Consider the following 13,348-nt stretch of genomic DNA (forward strand, 5'->3'; position numbering starts at 1 on the left):
GTGACTGGGGCCCCTTTCAGGTCTTGGATTTTCCCTGCCCCATAAATCCCTGCAGACCCAAAGCCTTGAACTCCCTGCGCTGGGCCCTTCTCCCTGATTCAAAGGTCAGGATGGAGCCTGAGGTCTGTTTGTTACCTAACTGCCCAGATGATCAGGATTAGAAACCACTGACCTAAATCAAAACTGTGTATATTACAGATGAGAGGCCAAGGATCAGAGAAGGAAAGCGGATTGCTCAGTACCACACAGGAGGTTCGGGCCTGAGCCTAGGGCTCAGATATCCCAAGCTGAGAAAGCAGTGTGCTCACATCTCAGAGCATGGGTTGTTCATCCCAGCAGGACCTGCAGTAGGCCCAGCAGTGGAAAAGACCATAGGATGCCAGTCACCTGGGGTCCTCCCTGACTTTATCACACCTGCAGACTTTGAAGAGCAAGGGGAAGATCTAGAGCCAGCTCTTCGTGCTGTGAGATGGTGCAGATTATTTGGTAAGGGTCATCTGGCCCCGAGTGAGGACTACAGAAGAAAGTGTCCATCCAAGCCCAGGAACTAGAGACAGCCTTACAGCTGTGAAAGGCCCTATCCTCCTTTGGCTGTTTCAGGTTCTACAGAAGCCTGATAGCTACCAAAGATGCTGTCCTGTGCTTTCATCTCCTGCTACTCAAAGTGTGACTCCTGGCCCAGTGGCATCACTTAACACATTCAGACTCTCAGGCATCATCCTAGCTACTAAATCACAATCTGCCCTAAGGAGCCCCTGAGGGTGATTCCTCTACACGTTAGTGTTTGAATTGTACTGTTATACTGCACCATTTAGCATGAGATAAGGATAGATCATTCTAAGGCAGCACAAATTGGCCTAGTCCATGTATTTGGATGAGCTGTAAAATATTTGGTGTCAAATACAGTTTTGCAAATCAGGTCTCTTTGGAAATTCACCAAATAAATTAGCTAGTTAAAACAAAAATGTTAACAGCAATAACAGCAAAAAAAAAAAGTGTGGCTGTCTTGCTATAATGTGAAACATCACAACTTTCCTTAGGAAGCTTATATTTTTTCAAATTAAATTTACCTAAATTGAAGCACAAATATTATTTAACATCCTGCATTTATTATAGTTTGCATGTGCTGAGCTGTTGGTAGTTAACGGAGCTGCGCTGAAAATTTTACATGCTTGATGTTATGGAATCTTCACCCAGCCTTAGGAGATTGCTATTATTCTCATTTAGCAAATAAGCAAATGAAGGAACTCACATGTGACATCACACTGATTTGTGCATTTCATCTTGCCATTTTTTTGTTGTTTTATAATCCTGCCCCTACCACCTACTCTTCAGCCCCCACCCTCATCATCAGTACAAGGCCCTAATGTTCAATTCTTTGGGCCTAACACTGGATGGCTTTTGGTGGCTTTTAAAGGCTGATTGTTCAGTGCCGAACATGGCCCTGGTGTCTGCTGGAATAAGAGGCTACCACATTCCCTACCTTGAGGTGTGCTCAAAACCAAGCTTGTCCTGGATCTTGGTGACATATTCAGCCAGATAACATTGGTAAGTCTTGAGAATTTTGACTCCTAGGAGACAGCTCTCAGTGGGACTTTTGCGTTTCTACATATTTTGCAAACTGATTACTTTTACTGTAGTCTATCTTTTCAGTGATGTTTATACAGATATTGGCCTTGGAAGATGGAGATACAGAGATAGTGTCTTCCTCCAGAGCAAAGAGCAGGTTTGTTTATTATTTAGAACCATAAGGTAACGTCTCTCTCTGAGGTGAAGTCACTGCCCTCATCAGTACTGACCATACTGTATTTGGTCTCTTTAAGCTTACAGTCCCTCTCTTTGAGCTTGAGGTACCATTCTGCATGGACAAGTGTCACTGGTCCCTTTTCACTTAGTCCTATCAAAATAGACAAGGGAAAGTGACACAAATATGAAGCTTATGCTATTTGCTGTTCTGTGACAAATAGTTTTGTCCCTGATCCAGGAATCTTGTATCTTCTGCCAGCGTTGATGACACTATTACAGACAAAATTATTAGCATGAAAACATGGTAAAATCTTAGACCCTTCAGAATTTTGGGGTTATAGGTTAATGTAATTACAAAAGCCCTATTTGCCTTGGAAGACCAGACTTGATCCTCTCTTAAGAAGGATAAGGAAGGGGCCATAAAGTTACAGAGGATAAAAGCCATAAGTCTGCCATCAGATGGCCTTGTTTTGAAGCTTGAGTCCTGACTTAGTGAAATTCTTTAACCTCACTGAGCCCTTACTGTCCTTATCAGTAAAATGAGGCTAAAAACTGCTACTGCTTTATAGGGTTGCCATGAAGATTAAATGAGATAAGATTAAGTGAATAACTTACAAAAGTCAGTTTTTATTGTTACTGCTATCGTTTTATCTTCTAAATTTAACAGTGCTTTCATATGAGATGTCACTAAGTAATTACTGAATGAGCAAGAGGACTCAAATCCAGTACAAATAAACAAAAAGTGATCCGTGCTTTTGAATTTTTTAAAAGAAAAGTATCAGTAAAATGGATATAGTAATGCAATAAAAGTAATAATAGTGTTCGGAGTTAATTTTTCATCTGTAAGTAAATATTTTAATATACTGCTTTTCAAGTTTTTCCCTTTAAAGATTATAGGGAACAAAGAAAATATATGGGTATTTCCCGAGGAAACTAGAAGTAATCTGCATCCAACAAATAGATTTTTTTTTGAAATCTCTTGTGTTTTAATTTCCATAATCTTAAGCATCTTGTAATTCTAGGCCATAAAATATGTTTATCTTAATAGAAAACAATATTTTAAATTACTTAGCAAAAAGAAAGTTTAAGATTGCTTCTAGATACAGTGTGGTATCTCGAAGCATCATTTTTTCCTCTTTCTGTTCGTACGACCTTGAATAGGTCACATTCTTTTGAGTCTTAGTGTCCTCACTTTAAAAAGTCTGAATGATGATGATCACAATTACAATTGTAAAACCATGACCGGTTAAAAACAATGCTACCAGCTTCATGGTGAGAATTCATGAGAGAACAGAGAGCAGTATGCTTTTGAGTTTATGCAGAAATTGTAAATTTTTTTTTTTTTTTTTGTACTGAGGATTGTGCTTGCGAGGCAGGCGGCAGAACCACTGAGCTACATCCCTGGCCCCAGAAATTGTAAATTTTATGAAGTCATCTTCAATCCCCTGCCAAAACCATTGGATTTTCAGAGCCGGAAGCACACATAAAGATTTCCATGCAGTTCTTCCGGTTCTCTAGGATGCCTCAAAGGAGTGTCAGATTCCTGGTGAGCTGTGTTAATGAGAAACTCATTCTGACACATGGAAATAGTATGGGAGACTGTATTCAAGCATATTGTGATAGGCATAAAGAGTATTATAACAGGAGAGAGAGAGAGACAGGGTTCAACTGTAAACAGTAAACAGCACAGAGACAGCTGAGGATTCATAGCCACGGAGCATAGTGAGAATGTCAATCAATAGATGAAAAATTACTAAAAGAAGACGCCAAGCATGTGTGTGTTGGCTTCCTGCTAAACTAATTGTGATAGCCAATTTTCTATTATTATAACCCGAACTCTGTATTTATAAAGAAAAAAAGATTTACGTAATTCATAGTTTTAGAGGTAGAAAGTTCAAGCTGATAACCCATTTGTTCAGCCTTTGATAATTGTCTCATGGCTGCATCACAGCATGGTAAGGGACATCATGACAAGAGCACATACAAGAGGGAAACAGGAAGCCAGAGAGAGGCCTTGCTCTTTTATAACAACCCTCTTGTGAGAGCTAACCCAGGTCCCATGAGAATTACATCAATTTTTTCTGAGCAACAGTGGCCTCAATGACCGAATCATTTCTTGCTAGTCCACACTTCTTAAAGGTTCCTCATCATCTCTCAACATTACCACTCTCCCAAATCATAAACTCTTGGGGGACACACTCAAACTGTAGCCAAACCATAGCACCTACCTAAGAAGATTCTTCATGAAGGCAGGCCAAAGACTTAGACCAAGTGAGCTTGGTCTCAAAAAACTGATGAACTATTGAAGGAGATCAGATAGCAAGCATGTGGAGGTACATGCTAAACCAGCTTAGCAGGAATTTTGCTGCAATTGACAGGCCAAATACAAGGGCTAAAAATTAGGCCTAGTCTAAGATGAGAGGACCATGTCTAAACCTTGGTAAAACTACCACATGAACTAGATCAATTCTGTTTGTATCTGTCTTGATTTCAATTCATGTTTCTTTGGGATAAAAAATTATTGTCTAAATGAAGAGATATCCCATGTTCATAGACAGAAGGACTCCATATTAAGATGCCAGGTCTTTCCAAGTTGATGTATAGTTTTGATATAATCTCAATCAAAATCCCAGCAAATTATTTTATAGATACTAACAAATTGATTCTAAAGTTTGTATGGAGAGGCAAAAGACCTAGGATAGCCAACATGATATTGAAGAAGAACAAAGTCAAAGGATGTATCCAACTATATTTTTAAATTTTTTTTGTATATCCTTTTATTGGTACATTTTAGGTGTACAATATAATGACATTCATCATGGGAAATTTGCACCTTTACATAATCTCTTGGTTCTTATTCTTTTCTCCCTTCCCCTGCCCTCCCTTCAACCCCTCCATCCCTCCCTATTTACAAAGACTTTGTTTCCATTTTTTCATTTTCTCATATTAATTCCATTCCCTTCTTTCCTTTCCCCTAACCCTCCCACTTCCCCCTCCCCTTTGCCCCTTTTCTTCCTATTTCACATTATTTATTATACCTTTTAGTTCTTATTTACACTTTCAGTTTCTCACACTAGAGAAACTATTTGGTATTTACACATGTGTGTCCTGTTTATTTCACTTAAGAGTATCACCTCAATGTGCATCCATTTAGCAATAAATGTCTCTAATTTCTCAGTTTGGATGGCTGAGTAGTACTCCATTTTATAAAAAAGCCACATTTTCTTGATCCAGTCTCCAGTTGATGGGCATTTGGGCTGTTTCCAAGTTTTAGTTATTACAAACTGTGCTGCTATGAACATGGGTGCATGTATATCACTGTGGTATGATTCTTTTAATTCTCTGGAGAAGATACCCAGCAGGGGAATAGCTGGCTCAAATGGGACTTCCAGTCCTAGTTCTTTGAGGTATCCCCAAGCTGATTTCCACAGTGGTTGCACCAGTCTATACTCCCACCAGCAGTGGAGCAGGGTTCCTCTTTCCCCACAGCCCCACCAGCATTTATTATTGGTTGATTTCATGATAGCAGCCATTCTTTCTGGAGTGAGGTGGAATCTCAGCATTGTTTTAATTTGCACCTCTCAAATGACCAGTGATGTTGAACATTTTTTCATATGTTTATTTGCAATGTCTACTTTGTGTGAGAAATGTCTTTTCATTTCAGATGCCCATTTTCGGATTGGGTCTTTTAATCTGGGAGGTCTAATTTTTTTAAGTTCTTTGTAGATTTGAGATAGTAGACCTTTGTCTGAGGGACTACTGGTGAAAATTTTTGCCCACATTGTGGGTGTCTCTTCACACTGCTGGTGATTTCTTTTGCTGTGCAGAAGCTTTTTAGTAAAAAGAGATCCCACTTGTTGACTGTTTGTGCTAGTTCATGGGCAACTGAGGTTTTGTTCATAAAGTCTTTTCCTACACCAATGTCTTTAAGAATTCGACCTAGCCTCTGTTCCAGCCGGTTAGGCATTTGTTTTTATATTTAGAACTTTAATCAATTTCAATTTTAGTTTAGTGCATGGTGAGAGATATAGGTCTAATTTTAGTCTTTGGCAAGTTGAAACCCAATTTCTCCAGCACCATTTATTAAAGAGACTATCTTTCCTCCAGCGAGGGTGTTTGGCTCCTTTGTCAAATAAGAGGTGGCTGAGTGTGTCTGGAGTTGTTTCTGCATCTTCTAATCTGTTCCACTGGTCTTTGGGTCTGCTTCTTTGCCGGTACCATGCTGTTTTTATCACAGTAGCTTTGTAGTATAGTTTCAAGTTGGGGGTTGTAATGCCCCCTGCCATGTCTCTGTTACCTAGAATTGCTTTTGCTATTCTGGGTCTCTTCTTGTTCCAAATGAATTTTTGGATTGCTTTCTCAAGGTCTATGAAGTATGCTGCTGGGATTTCAATTGGGATTGCATTGAATCTACATAGCCATTTTGGAAGTATAGCCATTTTCACTATGTTGATCCTTTCTACCCAGGAGCAAGGAATCTCTTTCCATTTTCTGATATCCCCTTCAATATCTTTTTTCAAAGTGCTATAGTTTTCAGAGAAGAGGTCTTTGATTTCTTTTGTTAGGTTGATTCCTAGGTATTTCAGTTTTTTTGATGCTATTGTGAAAGGAATTATTTGCCCTATTTCTCTCTCAGTAAGTCTGTCATTGGTGTAGAGGAAAGCTTTTGATTTTTGTGTGTTGACCTTGTAACCAGCTCCTTGACTGAATTTGGTTATTAAGTCTAGAAGACTTTTGGTGGAGTTCTTGGGGTCTTCTATATAGAGTATCATGTCATCTGCAAATAATGACAGTTTGACTTCTTCATTTCCTATCTTTGTTCCCTTAATTTCTTTCTCTTGTCTAATCACTGTGGCTAATGTTTCCAAAACTATATTGAACAGGAGTGGTGATAGTGGACATCCTTGTCTTGTTCCTGATTTTAGTGTGAAGGATTTCAGTTTTTGACCATTTAGTATGATATTGGCTGTTGGTTTTTCATAGATGGCTTTTATCAGATTGAGGTAGAGACTGTCTATTCTGATTTTTTGTAGGGTTTTTATCATAAATGTGTGTTGGATTTTGTCAAATGCTTTTTCTGCATCTATTGAGATGATCATATGGTTTTTGTCCCTGGCTCTATTGATGTAGTATATTACATTGATTGATTTGCATATGTTGAACCATCCCTGCATCCCTGGGATGAATCCCACTTGGTCAGGGTGTATGATCTTCTTGATCTTCTGCATTGTGTTTGCCAGTATCTTATTAAGGATTTTTGCATCTATGTTCATTAGTGAGATTGGCCTATAGTTCTCTTTTTCGGTTGGGTCTTTCTCTGCTTTGGGGATCAAGGTGATGTTTGCTTCCAGGAATGAATTTGGGAGTATTGCTTCCCTTTCAATTTCATTGAAGAGTTTAAACAGTAGTGGCAGTAGTTCCCCTCTAAATGTCTTATAGAATTCAGCGGTGAAACCATCAGGACCCGGGCTTTTCTTAGTTGGTAAGTTTTTAATGACCTGTTCAATTTCATTGATTAATATTGGGTTGTTTAGAGTTTTTGGGTCTTCTTCATTCAACTTTGGTAATTCATATGTATCTAGGAATCTGTCCATTTTTTCTGTGTTTTCCATCTTATTGGTGTATAGGTTCTGGAAGTAGGTATTGGTGATCCTCTGGATTCCTGCTATGTCTGTTGTAATTTTACCCTTTTCATTCCTAATTGCATGGATTTGGGTCTTTTCTTTCCTTTTTCTGATAAGGTTGGCTAAGAGTTTGTCAATTTTGTTGATTCTTTTGAAGAACCAACTCTTGGTTTCATTGATTTTTTTTGTATCATTCTCTTAGTCTCCATTGCATTGATTTCTGCTCTGATCTTTATAATTTCCTCCCTTGTATGAGCTGTGGGTTAATCTTGCTCTTCTCTTTCTAGAAGCTTGAGGTTCAGCATCAGGTTGTTTAATTGGGCTTGTTCTGTTTTCCTAATATGATTACTCACTGCTATGAATTTCCCTCATAAGACAGCTTTCATTGTGTCTCATAGATTCTGATATGTTGTATTGTCATTGTCATTTATTTGAAGGAACTGTCTGATTTCTTCTTTAATTTCTTCTGTGACTCACTGGTTATTCAGAAGTGTGTTGTTCAATTTCCATGTGTTTATGAAGTTTTTGCAGTTTCTTTTGCTGTTGATCTCCAATTTCATCATACTATGGTCCGATAATATACAGAGGATAACTTCAATTCCTTTGCACTTACCTAAATATGTTTTATGAGCGAGTATGTGGTCTATTTTGGAGAATGACCCTTGTGCAGCAGAAAAGAATGTGTATTCTGATTTTGTGGGGTGGAACACTCTGTAAACATCTGTTACGTTCATATGTTCAAGAGTTTCATTGAGTTCTAGTATTTCATTGCTTGTTTTTTGTCTAGTTGATCTATCTGTTTGTGATAATGGGGTATTGAGGTCCCCCACTACTATTGTATTAGTACTTATATGGTTTTTCATGTCCATTAGTATTTGTTTTATATAGTTGGGTGCACTAGTGTTTGGTGCATAGATATTTATGATTGTCATCTCTTCCTCTTGGATTCTTCCCTTTCCAAGGATGTGGTGTCCTTCTTTGTCTCTCTTAATCAGTGTGGGTTTGAAATCCACTCAGTCTGCAAAGAGGATAGCTATTCCTGCTTTTTTTTTGGTTCCTGTTGCATGGAGTATTGTTTCCCACCCTTTAACTTTCAGTCTATGAGTTTCTTTTTGAATTAAGTGTGTTTCTTGTATGCAGCATATTGTTGGATCTTGCTTCTTGACCCATTCTGCCATCTATTTCTTTTTAATGGTGAGTTGAGACCATTAACCATTGATGTTATAACTGATACGTATTGAGTTATCGTTGTCATGACTTTTTCTTTTTGTTTGATCCTCCCCCTTTGCTTTTAATTTTTTGTTGTGCCTGGTGGATTCATTCTCCTGGGCTTCCTGGGGTTGTGATCCTCATTGTCTTTTCCTTGGATTTGTCTAAAATTTTTTGGAGTGCTGGTTTGGTATTCATGAAGTTCCTAAGGTGCTCTTTGTTGTGAAAGTATCTTATTTCACCATCAATTTTGAAAGATAGTTTTGCAGAGTACATCAATCTGGGTTGGAGATTATTTTCCTTTAGGGCTTGAAACACATTGCTCCAAGTTCTTCTTGCTTTGAGGTTTTGTGTTGAGAAGTCTGCTGTGATTCTGATGGGCTTTCCTTTGTATGTGATTTGTTTCTTTTCTCTAAGTACTTGTAGAATTTTCTTTTTCTGTTGGGTTTCTGGCATCTTAACAATTATATGCCTATGTGTAGATTTTTTTTTATCAAGGCTAGTTGAAGTCCTATATGCCTCGCTTATCTGTATGTCAAATTCTTTGCCCCTGCTTGGGAAGTTTTCTGCCATCACTTCTGTAAACAGTTTTTTTAATGTCATCTGCCCTCTCTCCTGTTTCTTCATTGACTCCAGTCAGTCTTATGTTATTCTTCTTTGCATCATCTAACAGCTGCTGGATTGATTTCTTGTGGTCCCTTAAAATTTTAAAGAATTTTTTCTTTTCCTGGTCACTAATTACACAATCTTGTCTTCTATATCTGAAATTCTGTCTTCAAATTGGCTCATTCTGCTGCATAGACCTTCAATGGAGTTTTTAATCTCCTGGAAATCTGTTTGCATCTGTTTTATGGATTCAATTTGTTTCCTATGTTGGCATTCCATCATGTTCCTTAGCTCCTCTATTTTTTTATCTGTATCCTCTCTAGATTTATTAATTATGTCTTGCCCTATGGGCACAATCTTTGCTGTTATGTGAGAAATTATTTCTGATTTCATTTTTTCCAGATCCTCTTTTGTTGCTAGTTTAGGAAGTCCAGGTGGTTGAGTATCAGAATGTTCCATCTTGTTTCCCTTTGGGGTTGCTGTAGGTGATCTGGAAGCCTGGTTCTGTGGCTTGTTTACCTGTCTTCTCATTTTGATGTGTGTAGGGGGGTGTTCCTGGCACCCATGCGTCTTACCTCCTCTGTTCTGGGAGCTGCTACATGCCTACCTGGAAGCCTCCTCCTGCCTGGGAGCCGTGGCACCCTGACCTGGAGGTCTCCTCTGGGCTGGGAGCCGTGGCAAGCCTACTCGGAAGCCTCCTCCTGCCTGGAAGCCATGGCGTGCCAAAGGTCTCCTCTGGGCTGGGAGCCTACCAGGAAGCCTCCTCCTGCCTGGAGGCTGTGGTTCGCTCATCTGGAGGTCAATGTATCCAACTTTAACACTCACTATAAAGCTATTATGACATTGTGGTATTGAAGAAAGGATAGACAGATAGATCAATGGTACAGAATGGAGAGTCCAGAAATAGATCCACACAAATATAGTCAATTGGTCTTTGATAAAGAAGTATAGACCATAAAATGAAGAAAAAAATAATCTTCTCAACAAATTGTGCTAGAAAAAATTGGATAACCACGTTGTAAAGAAAACAAAAATCTAGCCTTCATAAACTCAAAGTTGGTCATATACTGTACCAAATGTGTATGATCATAAAACTTTTAAACATACAGAAAATCTAGACAATTTGGGTATGATAATTTTTTTTTAGATATGACACTAAAGGCACAAAATCCATGGTATAGACTTTCAGCAAATATTAATTATTTTTATAGTGAAATTCTTTTGTACAAAGATTAAAGAGACTTTATTTGTTGTTGTCATGGAATTGTAGGTAAGCCTTTGTGTTGTTATTGTTGAGATTTAAATTATGCTAATTTTGAAAATATGTATCTGTAAGCAAAATGATTTCTTCTCTCCTTTTCTTTCTTCCTCCCTCCTTCCATCCTTCCCTTCCTTCTTTCCTTTCCTTCTTCCTTTTTTAAAAAAATAGGAGCAGGGCCAAGTGTCTGCTCTAGGGAGGTGGTGATGGTCTTCCTGGAGGCAAGTGATGAACTAAATACTCCGAGCCTGGTGCTATGAAGTATGATCTCACATTATGGTGAATATTTAAAATTTATTACAGTAAAAGCCACATTGCTATTAACCCCCCACAAAATACTCCCCCTCTCTTCAGACAATACTTAACCCATGGTTCTCACCACTTTCTGAAGTGGTTTGGAAGTCCTCTTTTGTGAGTGTCTTCAGTTGTGCTGTAATGACTGCCACCATGTCCTGTATAGATTCAAAATATTTACCTTTCATGGTCGTTTTGACTGTAGGGCAAAGCCAGAAGTTAAAAGGTGCCAGGTCCAGTGAATAAGGTAGATGACGATACATTGCAGTATTCTACTTGACAGAAATAACCGTGAATATTTTATTGGTGAAGTGTGATCTAAATATATAATGAAGTTTAGATAAAAAAATTACAACAGCAAAAGACACATTGCCATTAATCCCCTCTAAATATTCCCCTTCACTTGAAACACACTTATCCTATTGTTCTTAGTAATATGTATTTTCACTGTAATAAATTTTGTTAATTCACCATATTCTTTATTACCCCTTGTGTATCTGGAAGGGAGGGGGCGCTGGTAATTTTTCATCTAAGCAGAGGAAATCTCTTGGGTAGGAGGAAGGAGTAAGCATGAAGTTTGAATCCAGGAAACCTGGAAGAGATGGATGAAGTTCCGATTTTAGGGAACTCAGTATCACAGAAAGACCCTTGGAGTGTTTTTCATTGCAGGCCACTGCATTCTGAGCAAGAGAGAGTTGTTCAGTTGGATGAGTTGTCCAGTGCATATAGTGAGTGGCTCATATAGAAGTCTAGCCCTGTAAATGTCTGTATGACTCAGGTATCTGTGAGGCCTTCTATGAGGAGTCGAAGGCTCAGAGAATGTAGGAGACTTGCCCCAAGTCAGATAGTGAGTTTGAAAGCATAGTTTGATGGCACTACAGAAGGGCCTGGTGGGGATTGTGTGTCTGTCTACAAGAAGCAGCTGATAATTAGTGGCTCAAAGTGCAGATCTTTCTGGATCTTCTAGATCTTTTCCAAACATGAGTGAGAAATCTCTACTGTTATATGAAATCTCTGCATTTTTGAATGATGGAAATTTATTCACTATACTTAAAAGACTACAGGGGTCAAATGCAGTCTGGGGATGCCCATCATGCCTTAGTGTGCCATTTTCTGAAAAGAAGGGAAGAGTTTTGAGTGACATCAGAGAGATAGATGAAAACTCTGGAAAATTATGACCATTACAATAAGGAAAGAATTTTCAATCCTAAGCACATGCTTGCTTCTTTTTCTCTCAAACTACTATTCAAACACCCTTATGGAAACAAATGAAGCAGACGGATATGCTTGTGATGTGTTGCAGTATTTAGGTCACAAATAGGGCTTGATCTTTCCAGGTATAGGGAAAGCTTGGGCAAAGTCAAGTGAGCATTAACAGGCCTGACTCTTTTCAGAGTAGAATTAAAACTACACAGTATATACTGAGGACTTTCCCTTTCAACCAAAGCAAAGTGGGAGAAATAATCAGAAGTAGTAAAATTTCTTGAAAATGTTGAGGAATAAAAAGTCCACAGACCAAATCTGTCAAAGAACTTGGACATTGGGAAGAAAAGCTGGGCCAAATGAGTTGGAAAGCTATAACCTACCTCATCTTGGCTCTCAGGGGAGCTAGGTTCAAATCTCAGCTCTTCTACTTCGTAGCTGCTATGGCAATATTTGAATCTCACCGAGCTTTGTGTCTGTCACAGATAAAATGCAAAATAAAATACCAGTCCGAAGGGTCATTATGAGAAAGAAGTGAGATAAATGTAATAGCTCTCAATTGTTGAACACTTGTATATCAGGCCATATAATATATATCTCACTTAACTTCATTCTCTCAATGTTATTTCCATCATCATTGTTGTCCGGATGTGTGTAAGCCCCTGACACCTGGGGGGCTGAGCCAATGGTGAGCCTAATAACGCTATTTATATTATCATTGTCATTTTCATTGCAGGAGATGTGCACACTTCCTAGTCCTGGGTGGGAGGCAGTTTCCCTGAATCATGCCATCAGCTACCCTAGAAAGCCTGCCCTGTCCCATCTGCCCCACCCTCTAAAACATGCATAGGCTTTCTTGTCCTTTTATTCTAATCTTTGAATAGATTTAACAGTTTGAAATGAAAATGGACTCTCTTTACAAGTAGATTGGAAGAGATTTCTTCTCTATCTATTACTTCTCATACAAAGCTTACCCAAGGACTGGGCATGTAATACTTGACAAATTTAGTAAGAAATAAGGTTTTATATTTCCCCACTACAAAAGCATTGTAAGCCTTTTATAATAAACTTGGAATTTACAGGTAGGCAGGAAAAATAAGTGAGCTTTTAAGTGGGCATTTCTAGGTTGTGTGAAAGTCTTTTGAAAGCCAAATGCAGATTGCAGTCTGGATATTGAAGGGTCAAAGAGTGGCTAATTTCCTTACAAAATGTCAGCAAACTGTGACACCTGATTTATTTGGGTCTCAGTTGTAGATACAACTTATCTAAGCATTCCCTGGGGCTAATACAGTGCCCAGCAGGGAGGAGAAGCTTGGTAAAAGTCTGAGCATGGTACTGTCTATCTCCTTTGCCTCAGACAAGTGCAGAAATGTTAGGGAGCTAGAGAGTTGCTGGTTGCCAAAGAATC

General features: G+C 38.6%; 1 protein-coding gene across 3 annotated transcripts in view; it reads left to right on the forward strand.

Annotated features, from left to right (window-relative positions):
• Positions 1 to 13,348, forward strand: part of Insyn2b (inhibitory synaptic factor family member 2B) — a 331,485-nt gene that overhangs the window by 32,938 nt on the left and 285,199 nt on the right. Inside the window, exon 4 of one of the 3 annotated variants that reach the window (XR_015444792.1) lies at positions 199 to 4,583. The exons of the other annotated variants lie outside the window; for them this stretch is intronic. The gene's annotated coding sequence lies outside the window, so the exon portion shown is untranslated. Of the gene's footprint in view, positions 1 to 198; positions 4,584 to 13,348 lie in introns of those variants that run through there. 3 annotated transcript variants of the gene reach the window in all.

The sequence above is a fragment of the Heterocephalus glaber genome, unplaced genomic scaffold (genome assembly GCF_053883595.1).
Source record: "Heterocephalus glaber isolate CG9 unplaced genomic scaffold, H.glaber_assembly_v1.0 deba00001606, whole genome shotgun sequence".
Taxonomy (NCBI): Eukaryota; Metazoa; Chordata; class Mammalia; order Rodentia; family Bathyergidae; genus Heterocephalus; species Heterocephalus glaber.